Genomic DNA, 15416 nt, shown 5'->3' with positions numbered 1-15416 from the left:
AAATTTTTTTAGAGAAGGGTCTAGAGGGTGTTCAGGCTCTCATTACTAGATTGGACTCCTAGTGATCCACCTGTTTACAGTCTCCCAAGAGCTGGGATTACCTGATTTTCTTTTTGTTTGTGGTTGTTGTAGTTTTCCAAAAGCCAAGCCAGGGCTATATTTACATTATCTCAATGTTCAACTGACTCTGTTTTTCTTTTTGTTTGTGGTTGTTGCTGTTGCTTTGAGACTGGGAATCAAACTCAGGGTCTTGTGCAAATGAGCTCTATCCCTGGCCCCTGACTCATTTTCAACTCCTTAAGTTGTATGTGGGGGTTTCTTTGTTTTTTTATAAAGTCAGTTATTTAAACCACATTTCTGTTATGCTCTTTAATCTCCCCTCCTTTTTTTATAACCTTGGAAAAACTGAAATTTTTCCTGAAGCCAAATTTTTTTTTTTTTCGGAACCAGGGATTGAACGCAGACCCTTGCGCTTGCCAGGGAAGCGCTTATTCCACTGAGCCATCTCCCCGGCCCCCCAAAAATTTAAAATATAAATTTGATTGCCTTACAACAATCAAATGAATATTAACAGCGGTCACCTTTGTTATATTTTTCAAAACATTTCCTTCAGCCATTTGAACAAAAAGGCATTTGGGTTTATGCCTTCTTCCTTCCTGAGCACTCTTATTTTACATTAATCTGGTACCATCTAAACAATACACAGCTGCATCTCCCTCAAGAATGAAGACCATCGTTAGCAATCAGATGGTCGACATTCCAGAAAATGTTGACATCACTCTGAAAGGACGCACAGTTATTGTGAAGGGCCCCAGAGGAACCCTCCGGAGGGACTTCAACCACATCAAAGTGGAACTCAGTCTCCTTGGGAAGAATAAGAAGAGGCTCCGGGTTGACAGATGGTGGGGAAACAGAAAGGAGTTGGCGACTATCTGCACGATCGGCAGCCATGTGCAGAACATGATCAAGGGGGTCACGCTGGGCTTCAGTTATAGGATGAGATCTGTGTACACTCACTTCCCCATCAGCGTCGTTATTCAGGAGAACGGGGCTTTTCTCAGCATCTGGAATTTCTTGGATGAAAAACACATTTGCGGAGTTCATATGAGTGCAGGTATTGCTTGCGCAGTATCTCAAGCCCAGAAGGATTAATCCTTGAAGGAAATGACATGGAGCTTGTTTCAAATTCAGCCGCTTTGATTCATCAAGCCGCAAAACAAGGATATCAGAAATTTTTTGGATGGTATCTATGTTTCTGAAAAGGGAACAGTTCAGCAGCCAGATGAGTAAGATCCAAGAGTTAATCCAGCCGCAGAAGCAAGCTTCTGGATTATAAAAAACAATCTGTGATATTTTAATGAGACAATAAAAGATCTTTGTTAAATAGAAAAAAATAAATAAACAATGTACAAACATAAGTATATGCATAGGAAATAATATATATGTGCCGACACACATAATATGAAAGCAAAGTTATAGCTTACTAGCTTTTAAAAAGTTACTCTAGGGGCTGGTGAGATGGCTCAGTGGTCTAAAGCACCTACTTAGAACAAGCTTAGCAAAGCACAGGGACCACAGTTCAATCCCCCAGCACCACATGCCAGCTAGCCCCGCCCCCTGGTGGGCTGAGCTGGCCACACACACACACACACACACACACACACAAATAAAATTAAAAAAAAAAAAATTACTCTAGGGCTTTGCCAGATAGCTTAGTTTAAAGCACTGCTTGGGTAAATGTGGGTAGGTGCATAGGATGGTGGTTGATTCCCAGCTCCAGAAGCTGTACCAGACCTGCCCTTAAGGCAGCCTGAAGTCGCCAAATCAAAACAAAATAAAACAAAAACAAACAAACAGAACTCCTTCTCAGAAGTTATTCTATTGGCATGGTTTTCCTTTTAACAACTACTAGGCAATACTTCATCCTAAATTTGCATACCTGAAGCTAGGCCTCCAGGTTGTAACAGAGTGAGAAATAAACATCTTAAAGGAGTTTGCTTGCCTACCTAATCTGACTTTAAATACCAGAAGCTTTTTTTTTTTTCTGCCTTAATTTATAGGTCTTAGTCATTTTTCAAGTTCTTGCTCTGAGGTTTTAAAATATTTCCCATTGTGCTGGCCAGAAGTTTTCACATCTTATCCTGGCTCTGTTGCTCAAGACCTGTATTATGAAAAAATAAACCAGTTTTACAACAATATTCCCCATCAAGTAAAGCACAAAGGCAGAAATCATCTGTAGTCTAATTTCTCCTTTTTTTTTTTTTTTTTTTTAATTCAGTTAAGGAACAGAGGTCTCTGGTGACCCAAGTCAACTTTCAGCAAAAAATTTCAAGAAGCATTTTTTTTTCCACCAAGAGTCTTGTAGATTTAATCACCAAATTCAATAATGTAGCGTGACATAAAGTCAACACCCAAAAATCAGTAGCATTTTTGTACACAAACAACAAACACATGAGAGAGAAATCAGAGAAACCACACTTTTCACAGTAACATTTAAAAAAAGAAAAACTTAAGAATCGATCTCACAAAGGAAGTAAAAGATTTATACAGTGAAAATTATGGTACTCTGAGGAAAGAAATTGAAGAGGATTGAGAAAATAGATATTTCTTGCTCATGGATCGGAAGAACCAACACTGTGAAAATGCCATACTCTCAAAATTGATATACAAATTCAATGCAATCCTGATTAAAATACAATTTGTATACCTCCCAGAGCTAGAGAAATCTTTTTTTCTTTTTTTAAAATGTGTTTGGTACAGGGTCTCACTATGCAGCTCAGACTCACAGTGATCCTCCTGTTTTCAGCCTCCCCAGCCCTGGGATTACAGGCATGTGCCACCACACCTGGTTTATGTGGCCAGCTCAGTGCACCTTGGGGTGGGACCAGCACAGCATGTGAGAAATCTTCCCTCTCAACAAGCATTTTGAAACACAACTAGTTTGGAATGAGCCAAGGCCTACTGCCCCAATTGAATAAAAATTTAAACCCCAATAATAAAAAATTAGCTAACTGGGTGCATGGTCAGTAGGAGAGAAAACTCACCAATCCAGAAATTGGCAAGGCAAGCCGCTCTAGATATGATCTCCTCCTTATGCCCAACAGAAAAGTGCTCCAGATCTTTTAGGTTCAGATGTTGAAATTTGGCTGCCTGCCACTAACCAAATCAAAGGACGCAATGTATTTGAGATAAAAAGGAGACAGGATTTATTCAAAGCTAGCTCTGAAGAGATGACATGGCCCATTTGCTCCAAATCACCATTTCACCATGTCCAAATGGGCAGGGGTCTTCCGCAGTAAGGGACCAAGGAGAGGGGAGACAGAGGGAGAACACAGATTCTCCATACTTGCTTTATCATTCTCAGCTATTTTTGGTTCATTGCTCTTTATTTGTGGGACATAGCCTGGCCTCCAGCCTGCAGGAGAGCTCACATCTTCGTATCCTGTCCCAAATTCTTTTAGGCCAAGGGAAGGAAGTGCTGCTTTTGGGTTGGGATGGGGTTTAGAGAAACTGTCTCTAGGAGGAAAGCTACTGATCTTAGAAAGTTCCATTTTGCAGGGGCACTTACAATAGTAACATTACCTCTTCACTGCACTACGTCATCGTGCAAGGGGGGCCGTCTACATAAATGCACGTGTGTGTGTGTGTGTGTGTGTGTGTGAGAGAGAGAGAGAGAGAGAGAGAGAGAGAGAGAGAGAGAGACAAAGACAGAGACAGAGAGAGATAGAGAGACAGAGAGAGATAAGCAGACAGAGAATGTGATGTGGGAACATTTAAGAAATGGATCCCAGTATGGCCGAACCCTGTCTCCATGGTCACCAGACCCTCTTACTGCTCTTTTGGGGACCCAGAAGGGCAGCCTTCTAGTCCCTGCTGTATCTGAGTGAGACCCAGGGTATATTCTTAGCAGTGAGATGTAGCTGCGGAATGTCTCCACAACCCTTCATGCCCTCTCTCTCTCCAGAAGGGAAGCACTCCCAAAGCAGGGGCCTCTTAATGGAAGACCCCAGTGTCATGTTCCCCTCCTCTGCCTGTGAGAGGAGAGCCAGGAGCAACTCTAGAGACGTCCCCAGCTTGTTGTCTGCCCATGTGTGTCCCATGCTGTGCTTACACTGGAACCCAGTTTCTCCTCCATCATAGTCCCCCAACCACAGCACAATCTCAATCTAGCTCAGTTTTGCACAAGTCATTTTTTTCCCTTTTATCCTTTTCATATAAGCAACTAAGTTAGACAGAAATTAAAGTGTAGTCAGAGAGAGACTTGGGCCTCAAGGAAAGATTTGTACTAATAGTGTTTGGACAAGATATCATGTCTGCATCTTGTACTGTGAATCACCACTACAAAGACAATAATATGCAATGTATTAATTATTGTAACTGTCCTACTAACCTGTTTTGAAACTGTCTCATTGCTATTTGTTTCTCAATAAAATTAATAAAAAGAAAAAAAAAAGAAAATCAGCACAAAAAACAAAGACATCAGAACTGTGGCTACAGGCACATCGGAAGGTCAGGTCCGGCTCCTGAAGGGGTAAACAGTAACTGGAAATTCCTGGAATGAGTACCACCTGGTCCAGTAAGTCCAGATGGACATCAATTAGTAAGGTGGGTGTGCAGGGCATCTGGCCCACCCCTTCCCCCAAATACTTCTGTGCTCTTCTTGTACCCTTGCTTTGAGATTTGTTTTCCCATTGGATCAATATACTTGTAATCCGACAGGTTGATTGTAGTTTGACCCCTGGTGTACCCATATTTTGACTTCACTGTACAAATTATTCCTGACAAAGATTTCAGTGGTCACCACTTCAGAACCCTACTTGGAAATCTCAGAGCTATTCTCCTGTTCTCATTTCCGATAAAACTCTCCTTTTTCCATTGGTTTGTGACTTTCTTCCTTAATACTGTGGGACTACAGACTCAGCACATGTAATGTCTAGCAGGTCAAAAGTTCTATTTCTCTCATATCACTTTGTTTTTTTATTTATTTATTTATTTATTTATTTATTTATTTATTTATTTTTGCAGAACCAGGGATTGAACTCAGATCCTTGCATTTGCCAGTCAAGCACTTATCCTACTGAGCCACCTCCCCGGGCCCCCCTCTCATATCACTTTGAATACATAGCACAGGAGTCTCTCCCAGTGAAGCTGCTGATTTAGAGATTTGAGCTGTGCTTCCACACTATTGTCTGGAAGGAGGAAAAATGTCATGAAAAGAACTCAGAACAGGGCTGGTGAGATGGCTCAGTGGTCTAAAGCACCTACTTAGAACAAGCTTAGCAAAGCACAGGGACCTCGGTTCAATCCTCCAGCACCACATGCCAGCCAGCCCCGACCCCTGGTGGGCTGAGCTGGCCACACACACACACACACACACACACACACACACACACACAAAAGAACTCAGGACAGAAATTGTACACCTGGTGCCGTCTAGCTGAAGCAAGCTCGTGAAACATGAAGTTGCCAATGTGTGCTCACCTGCTCTCTGCATTCATTTTCTCAGTAGGAAGATGAGTGAGTCTACATTTCCAGCTCCAGGCCCAATGGTATGCCAAATCCTTTGCACGTGTTAATGAGTTCTAGTGTAGCGTATTGCACAACAACATACTGCTAGAATGATTTGCCAGTACTGGGACTAGACCTAGAGCATTGTATGTACTAAACAATATTAATACTGTGCTGTATACCTTCCCCTTTAAAAAACTATTTGAATGTCACTAAGGGTCTTGCTAAATTACACAGGCTGGCCTTGAACTTGCAGTCTTCCTGACTCTGCCCCAGTTCTTCAGCATTCATTTTTTTTTTTTTTCCCTGAGGTGTTGAAGATCAAACTCAGGACCTTGCACTTGCCAGGCAGGTGCTTAGGCCCCTGAGCTATCTCCTTGGCCCCTAGCATCCTTTTTGAATGTTGGTTTCGCTTGCTGTTTGCAGAAGCGGAGTTCAATCTCCCTGGGCATTTTTCGGCTCTCAATTTCCTTCCACTGGGGTGTGTGGTCAATCCCATTTTCCTTCCTTTGGAGTTAAGGATCCAACCAGTTTGGCATGCCCTAGACTTTGCCAAGATGCCACAGCAACCACCTGCCCGGCACAGCAAGATTCCCAGAACCCCTTCCTGCATGCTTTAAGCTGACCAGTTAGAACTCCAGAAATGTGCATAATGCCCAGGCCCCAATAAAATTTATAGTCCAGAGATCCCCCTCCCTCTGCACCCCACCTGTTGACAAGTGGCTCTTCTTCTCCCTGTCCCTGTAAGGGATGCCACCCTCCTCTCTCCAGATCTGGGACTCATGCTATTTCTGTTTCCCAAGCATTGTCCTAAGTGGCCTTCCCTGAGTCTCTAGCAGCTGACACTCCTGACCCCACTTACCTTCTTGGTTAGGGCTCTCTGGAAGTAGCTGTCTTAGAAAGAATAAACTGGACACAGGTCAGATAAGAGCCATCTGCACAAGTACAGCATGAGGAAGTTGCATGCGAAGAAAAGACACCTGGTCACAGGTCAAGTGCACATCCACCTGGATGAAGAAGCAGGCAGTGAAAAGCATGGTGAACATCTGCCACCAAATCGCGCAGAGGCTCCCCAGGGCCAGGCTCAAGTTTAAGGTCACGATCCTAATAGAGACCACAAGACCAAATCACAAGAAGAACCCTGACACGGTTTCAGTTCTCCCAGCAACATGTAGGCAGATCTCAGCCCTGTGCCTGTTTGGTGGATAAGGAAACTGAACCTCCCAAAGGCAGACAGGTCCCTGCTCAAGTTGTGGGGGGACCTCACATCCAAATCAGGCTCTTCTTGGGCTCCTTGTTTCACTTGATGCCCAAATCTCTACTAATAAAGAAAATTCTCAGTGAAAAGTGCAGCGCTGGCCTGTCTGTCTGCCATTCGACCTTGACCAGAAACATGATGAGGCCGAAATGGTCAGAGCAGGCGCACCAACCAGCTCACTGCTAGCAGGTAGCAGGGCCGTGTGTCTGCAGTGGAGCTATAGTTTGCTTCATAACAAGGGGAAAGAATAAGCCATCAATTGTTCTGATGTGCTGATTTAGAACTGTTTTTTAGGACTGGTTAAATAGCCCAGCATATTAAAGTGCCTACAAGTAAGTGCTGGGGCCAGGGGTTTGATCCCCAGGCCTGCTGTACTGGCCCCGCAATTGAGACTGGGTGTGGTGGTGTGCCTGTAATCCCAGCTCTTGGGAGGCTGTAAACAGGTGGATCACTATGAGTCCGATCTAGTAGTGAGACCCTGAACACCCTATAGACTCTTCTCTAAAATACAAAAAAAAAAAACAAAACCAAACCAAACCAGTCACACTGTTATTGATATCCTTCAAAATGCTCAGAATATTTCCAGTCACTTCAAATACACTTATCTCATAATTCTTAGCAAAGTGTCTTTTACTATAATAGTATTTTTTTTTGTGTGTGTGTGGAACCGGGGATTGAACTTAGGCCCTTGCGCTTGCCAGGGAAGTGCTTATTCCACTGAGCCATCTCCCCAGCTTATAATAGTATTTTTTATATTTAGACATTCACTGTAATTTTGGGCTGGCCCTTCTGCATTTCGTGACCCACACAATGTTAGCCACTGAGATTTCACTAAAATTCAGTGGCGCTCAGGAGATGCAAATATGCAGCGTATCCAGAGTGAGAATGAAATGGAGATTGGTAGATTTCTAATGCTTTTCTGTCATACATTCTTCCTTCTCCCCAGCACAGCAAGATTTAATATAAGAAGCTAGAGAGCCGGGGAGATAGCTCAGTAGAATAAGCGCTTCTCTGGAAAACACAAGGGCCTGAGTTCAATCCCTGGTTCTGGCAAAAAAAAAAAAAAAAAAAGAAGCTGGAAGCTTGTGAAAATGGTTTGTAGGATCTGAGGATAAAGATCCAGGAAGTTAGATTTCCATAATATGGGAACTGCAGGTGCCAGACACACACACACACACACACACACACACACACACACACCCCTCGTGTTGATGTGTGACACTTGGAAGCAGGTGACTGTCCAAAGGACACCTGGAAGCTATAGACAAAGTTTGTATTTACAAGTGTTCACCTGCCCATTCTCTTCTGGCCTGCTACCAAATTTTATGGGAAAACTTCCTGATGGCAAAATCAAACTTGAAGTGCTGTCATTGTGAAATTTTAGAATCAAAGTGGAGTCCTTTGTCTCAACCACAGCACAAAATATATAAAGCCTGGCGTTATAAAGGAAGGATTCTCATGTGTGACTGATTGGTAGTGAATGTCCCAAAAGGCTCTGGCAGAATGACAGTATTGGGCAAACATCACTGTGATCTTACACAAAAATGTACTGCTTTAAGGATATCTGCCTACTAGCTGTCTGTTCAACTTCAGATTGATGTCTAGAAGCTGGAAGTTAGGGTATCACTAGTTTTGTTCTTTCTTTCTTAAAAACATTAATTTTATTGATCGCTTCTCAAAGAGCTGCTTCAGAGCCAAAGTTCCCAGCAGAGGACGCTGAGCCCCACATCGAGCCCGGGGACCAGGCTCCTGCGGGGACAGAACCCCAGAATATTGAAGATGAAGTAAAGGAACAAATTCAGTCCATTCTTCCTGAAATGATACAAACAGAACATGGAGAAAACTTGCAACAGGAAGAAGAGGGAGAACTATGGCTGGAGAAGGAAGATTTCCTTACTGCATCTCATGCCGATGATAGATAGACTTGAGACTCTGGAACCTGAAACATATCATGAAGACTCTGAGGACCATTATGTGGAAGAGACAGTTATTTTTTTTTGCAAAATTTTATTGATAAACAACGAGACAGTTTCAAATCAAATCGGAAGTATAGTTTCAACAAATAACACATTGCATATATTCTTCTTAGTGGTTAATTGCTGTACAAGATGCGGACTTGAGATCCTATTTACAAACACCATTAGAACAAATCATTCTATTCATTAAGAGAATGCAACTATATATCTATCCCAACCACTTTGAATACACAGATACAAAATGGACATTCATCGGTATACCCCATTTTTTCTAAGTTCCGTTATTGAATATTATAGGTGTGTAAACTCAGCAAAATATTCTAAAAGAGTCCAGTAGCCCGTAATAGCATTGGGTCTTCTGTTTAACTGGCAATGTCAGAAATTATTGACCTGAGTGCCCCACAGCTCAAAATAACAGCATGGCTTTACTTCCTATATTTCGTCTTCATACTTTTCTACTGGATGGTTAAGACCAAGGTAAAGCAGGACCTGTGCAACAAGAGTTGTAGTTTTTTGGTCTGAGAAGGTCAGTGAAATCCCCTCAGGATTTATCCTGAGATGGAAGAGACAGTTTTACAAGACCATCAGGATATGGAAGAGATAATACATGACCAACTAAATTCAGATTTCAGTGAAGCACTAGCAGATGATGAACGATTGTACCAAGAAGCAGATGATGTAACATACCAAGACTATGGTGAACAAGTATATGAACCTTCAGAGAATAAACCGATAGAAATTTCAGATAATGCTACAGGAGATTCAAACGTAATTGTAGAAGAAGTAAGTGTTCCTCCTGTGGAAGAACCCCAAGAAGTACCGCCAGATACATAAAGCTTCAGAAAGACTGCCCCTTCTACTGCAGGAGGACCAGTCTAACCATACACTCCAAACGATGACTGTGAAAGATCTTGTGACATACTACTGAGCAGATCAGGATCTTTGGGGATGAACACTAAAGATGTTTTGAATGAATTGGAGTCCAATGGCATTTAGTGTATTTTTTTAAAAACAAAAACCACACATGATGTTACATTCCTGCACGTACTTCGCTGATAACATTAGCAGAGTCAATGGATCTCTTCTTTCCCCTACCTTTTTGGGAAATAGCTTCAGTCTTAATCGCATTTATGCGTATTTTTTTCAGACGATTATATTGATGGAGTGGAAGCAGTTGTCTTGTCCGGGTTTTAATACTAGAGTATCAGTAATTAGCACTGTCAGACTAATGTGTGAATGCTGCGCTAAACATGATTTGAAAGTGCTCAAGTGCGCCTTGCTTAGCACTCTTTTTTTTTTTTTTTTTTTTTTTTTGTGGAACCGGGGATTGAACTCAGGCCCTTGCGCTTGCCAGGGAAGCACTTATTCCACTGAGCCATCTCCCCGGCCCCTGCTTAGCACTCTTGAAGACGCTCCTAAGTGTTGTCATTAGCTGTGAAGGTGTGAGGTGCAGGTATCGGCACTGATATTCCTATCAAAAATTGCTGTATTGGAGCCAGGGAGATGGCTCAGTAGAATAAGCACTTCCCTGGCATGTGCAAGGGTCTGAGTTCAATCCCTGGTTCCACCAAAAAAAAAAAAAAAATTCTGTATCACCTTTGAGTATTCATGCTAAAACATAAATTTTGAGAATTTGTAGCTTTCATGAGCAAAATTTAGTATTTCAAGGGAAGTTTTAAATTATGACTAATTTATTTTCAAAAAGAGAGAGGACCCTAGCATTTCTTGTTAGGGCACAAGGAAAAGAAATGACTTGCCGGAGTATCTTAGGCAAAAATGCTCTTTGGTGCCATAGATATGAGGTATATTTAGCTGTAACCAATTCAATGTTTAGTTAAAAACTAGAAGCTCTATATAAATCACTGGTATGTAACATGCAGATCTTTCTTCCTTCAGCTGCTTAAGCAATGCCCTTAGAGGACAGGTGGTTGCACGGTGCTCTTACTAGATAAGTGCAGCAGTGACTCTAGTTAGATTGATTTAGGATCTATGGAAAGTATTCTCCAAGTCCGCTGCCTGATGCTATTTCACAGAGGATGAGCCTTTTCATTTTTACACTGAAGATTTTCCTCCATCTTTAACGTGGTTTTATTTTTGACTCAGAAATGGTTGTTCCAGGGAAAATAGCCCTTAGAAAAAAGGATAGCTGCAACATCATTTTGAAATAATCATGAACTATAAGAATAGAATAAGGAAGGGTTTCATGTATGGGTTGGGATACCTCTTCATTACGTTATACTTTTTTTTTTTTTAAGATAAGGTAACTTCTGCTTTTAGGCTAAAATTTTATATATTTATTTATTTATTTATTTATTTATTCTTTTTACTTTGTTCATGATTTCTTTTTTTTTTTTACATCAGTTATTTTTATTTTAAAGAAAAAAAATAAAAACAATGGTACAAAATCTCAAAACAAGATTTTAGGAGAGTAACAGTGGTTATTACATTGTGTATTGTTACTGCCAAAGTAAAAATTTAAAAAGAGTCTATTTTTTTAGCATTCTAAGTTCTGCTTACACGTGAGTTCTGCATGATGATTCAATGTGTAGTGAAAACCTGAAGTAAGTTAGGAATAATAACAATAATTTTCTAAAGCTGTGATATGGGTGGTACAGAGCTGATACTCATAGTTCAGTTCTTCTATTGTGAATTGTAGGACACTACTTTTTATTTACTTATTTATTTTTTTTTTTGTGGAACCGGGAATTGAACTCAGACCCTTGAGCTTGCCAGGGAAGCGCTTATTCCACTGAGCCATCTCCCTGGCCCCGGGATACTACTTTTTATAAAGCCATATTTTTATAGAGAAACTTAGGCATGATGTAGAGTTAATGAATGATTAAGTTTTACTGGATTTTCGTAAATATCTCTAGAACTTGAAATTAAGGATTCATTACGCTGTGATCAATTTCAGATACTTTTTAATGCCAAATATCTAAGTTAATGAGTTCTGTCTTTCCAAATATGTGCCATGTTAGGCAATGTCAATGTATTTCCTGAGAATAATGTAAATGTCATTTGGTTAATGTTGAGTGCAATAAAATGCAGAAGTATTCTTTTAAAAATAAATAAATAAAAAATTAATTTTATTGAGAAAGAAATAGCAATGAGACAGTTTCAAAACAGGATAGTAGGACAGTTATAATAATTAATACATTGTATTATTATCTTCATAGATTGTTCTTTCTAGGAGGCTGTCGGGGAAAGATCTTTTCCAGGCCTCTCTTCTTGGCTGTCGTTTTCTTTTTTCTTTTTTTAATTATTTATTTATTTGTGTGTGTGTGTATGTGTGTGGCCAGCTCAGCCCACCAGGGGGCATGGCTGGCTGGCATGTGGTGCTGGGGGATTGAACCGTGGTCCCTGTGCTTTGCTAAGCTTGTTCTAAGTAGGTGCTTTAGACCACTGAGCCATCTCACTAGCCCTGTCCTTTTCTTCCTATGTCTTTTCATGTCACTTATTCTCTAAGTAAGGCTGTCTTTTTTATTTTTAAATTTATTTGTGTGTGTGTGGCCAGCTCAGCCCACCAGGGGGCGGGGCTGGCTGGCATATGGTGCTGGGGGATTGAACCGCGATCCCTGTGCTTTGCTAAGCCCGTTCCAAGTAGGTGCTTTAGACCACTGAGCCATCTCACCAGCCCACGGCTGTCTTTATGTTCAGATTTCCTCCTTATATAAAGATGCCTGTCCTAGTGGTCGGGGAAACTGCTAAAGAGCACCTGAACTGTTGACTCCTGTAAAACCCCTTTCTTTAAATAACTCACATTCTGAGGGCCTGGCAGTTATAACTTTAGCTATGAGTTTTGGGAAGCCACAAATCAACCCACAACAGCACTGTTTATTTGTACCAAATTCTCTTACAACATAATGTTCCCTGCCTTGACTGTTTGTGCAAGGGCAGAAGCTAGGAAACACTTGAAGAGCAGCGTCTCTTAGATAAGGGGCCTCCCAAAGAGAAACACTACCCTTGCCCTTACTTCCTCTACCTCTACCCTTATTTCTCCTGAGGGGAGACAAGGCTGGCTTTTCCCATGAAGTGTGAGAAGGGGCTGAGTGGGCTCAGGTGCCTGCAGGCAAACAAGAGGACTTTTCTGTCTCTGGCCACTGACAGAGCCATGTGCATGTGTGGCGTGATCTGCAACCCGGTCCAATGTCATTCACCACACCTGCACAAGCACCTGAGCCACAGAGTGAGTGCATTGCAGCAATCAAAGATTTAGCAGGAAGCAGATGGACACTCAGAGTGGGGTGATGTGGGAAGAGCTCAGGAAGGAACCACATGGCCCATAGGACAGGTAGTGCGCTACAAGTGGTATGCTAGTAATTAAGGGCTCTGTACTCTTCTGGAGTGAGGAACGAGTGGGTAGTAGACCCTGGCAGGAGCCCAGCCTTCAACTCAGCACACAGCTTGACTCAGATAACCCCCCAGGGCTTAATACCAAAGCTCCTGGCCATTTCCCTCCCTTCCTAAACAGCCTCACTATTGTTGCCACCCTGGTTGAACCCTTCAGGGTGAGGTCCTAAAACACCTTTGGGAGTGGGGACTAATCCACCTATCCCAGAGGGCAGTTATTCCAACCCCTATCAAACCACTTTGGTATCGAGGAATTCCCATGTAAGATTTGCTTTTGTAATCACAATACATATGTCTGCGAGGTTTTAGTACATTTATTCTACAGCAGAGTTCAGGAAACCATTGCAGACTCAGTAGCTTAGTCTTGCATCTCAGTTACACACCTCAAGTGTGGTCTTGGATGGGCAATTTGAGGAGGCATGTTTATCTTCTCTTCTATTCTGTTTTCCCATTTCTGACCACATGTCCATGTCTGTGCATACTTTATTTTTATTTCATTACACATGATTTGCCACCAGCTATTACAAATCCCCCATGGGGGAAGGGAACATGGGGGGATCTGACTCTTTTCCCATTTTCTAAGTGACTTGAAGCAGAGCATATTAAAAACTTATCACAAGGGCTGGCCAAATAGTTCCATGGATTAAGGCACCTGCTAGATGGACACAGGGGCTGAGAGTTTGATCCCTTGGCCTGCAGTGCAGGCTCTGCCCCTGGGGCGCACTGAGATGGCCAATGAGACTGTGCGTGATAGTATGCACCTGTAATCTCAGCCCTTGGGAGGCTGTCCCTGAGACCCTGTAGGACCTATAGAACCTGTCCTAAATACAAAAAGAAAAAAGAAAAAAAAAACCCAACCAAACAAACAAACAAAAACCTTATCAAAAAAACAACAAACCTTATCACATAATTTTCATCAGGCTCTGTCTTGAAAGGTTTCACCATATGTGGATACCAAAACAGCCTTTGTCTCACCATCAGAGGAAAGACTCTGGAAGACCTTAGGAAAATTCAAATGGGTTGCAGGTAGAATAAGGAGTAAGGAGACAAGGAGGCCGGGACTGGGGCAAGGCGTTGGACATTTTTTAAATGGATGAGCTGAAAGTTTGTTTCTAGTAAGCACTATCGTGAAGAAAATTGCCAGGTGGGAGTCCCTGGCACCAAACTGACTCTTAAAATAAAAGGCTCTGAAAGATTATATCAGACACTGTCTGATGTGGGTCTTTGGGAACAGGTGGGGTGGGCTCTAGGAGAGCCTGTGGAGGCTCTGCAGGTGATCAGTAGCTTTGAGTGTCGTTCTTCTACACTAAGTAAAGAACCCTCAAGCGCTGTAGTACACGGGTACATGTAGCATGACTCCCACTCCAGAATGCAGTGAAGTCACTATTTTCCATTTTGATCAGAGTCCACCAGCACCCTAAGATGCCTTGAGGTCTGTAGGTTTCACGTCCATGTGGCTCTAGGATGGGGCAGGGGCCAGAAAAATAAGTATCTGCAACATCAGAAGGCCACCATTCATTCATTCATCCATCCATCCATCCATCCGTCCGTCCGTCCGTCCGTCCGTCCATCCATCCATCCATCCATCACTCCATTCACAAGGATTTAGATTTCAGACTCTCCCAGCAGCTTTCTAGGGCAAGGCCCCTTGGCAGATGCATGGCACCCTTTTCAGGAGGATCCAGGGAAAAGTGGGTCCTAAGGACAGGTTGACAAGTTTGGAGATGCTAAAGGCCAGCGGGATTTCTGCAAATCTGAAGTCATCTTGATTTAATCCTGACAATAGCTTTGTTAATGTAGACTGAGGTTATGAAAGCTTAATATTAGACAGCATGGAGTACTCTGAAAGCAAACGGAAATGCCTTAAGACCTTTGACTTCTTCCCTGAGCACTCAAAGCCAAGGATTGACGGTTGATTTAAAGTAAGGATTTGTTCTCATATTTGGCTTCAGACTTTGTATCAGTAATTTCTGGCACTTTTGAAATCAAGAATATTTAGTTTTGAATAATAGAAAAACAGATATGTGCTTCACAAAATACTTTTTTTTTTTCTTTCTGATTGAAAAAATCGGAGTGTGGTAACAGAGTGTTTTTATTTTTAAAGCTGTTAACAGAAGTAACAATTGGTCACGTCACAGTCAGGGTCGGCCTACTTGGTCAGATGGGGTCAAAAAAGCTGGCCTGGAAAGAGGAGCACCGGGAGCCCTAGCCCTGAGCCATTTTGCGCAGCCTTCCCCTTGGTTCCCACCGCCCGAGCCAAGGAGGGGACAGTGAGCGCAGGACTGAAAAGAAGCACCTGGCCGGGCTGGCCGGGAAGCCCAGGG

The 15416-nt window shown here is 42.2% G+C and overlaps 1 pseudogene; it reads left to right on the top strand.

Moving 5' to 3' along the window:
* Nucleotides 1-6458: 6458 nt before the first annotated feature.
* LOC101565098 lies at nucleotides 6459-9576 on the top strand (annotated as a pseudogene).
* Nucleotides 9577-15416: the final 5840 nt, after the last annotated feature.

Source organism: Octodon degus, unplaced genomic scaffold, assembly GCF_000260255.1.
Source record: "Octodon degus isolate 3935 unplaced genomic scaffold, OctDeg1.0 scaffold00343, whole genome shotgun sequence".
In the NCBI taxonomy this organism is placed as follows: Eukaryota; Metazoa; Chordata; class Mammalia; order Rodentia; family Octodontidae; genus Octodon; species Octodon degus.
The sequence above is the reverse complement of the archived record's forward strand: the minus strand, read 5'-3'. Positions and strand labels throughout refer to the sequence as shown.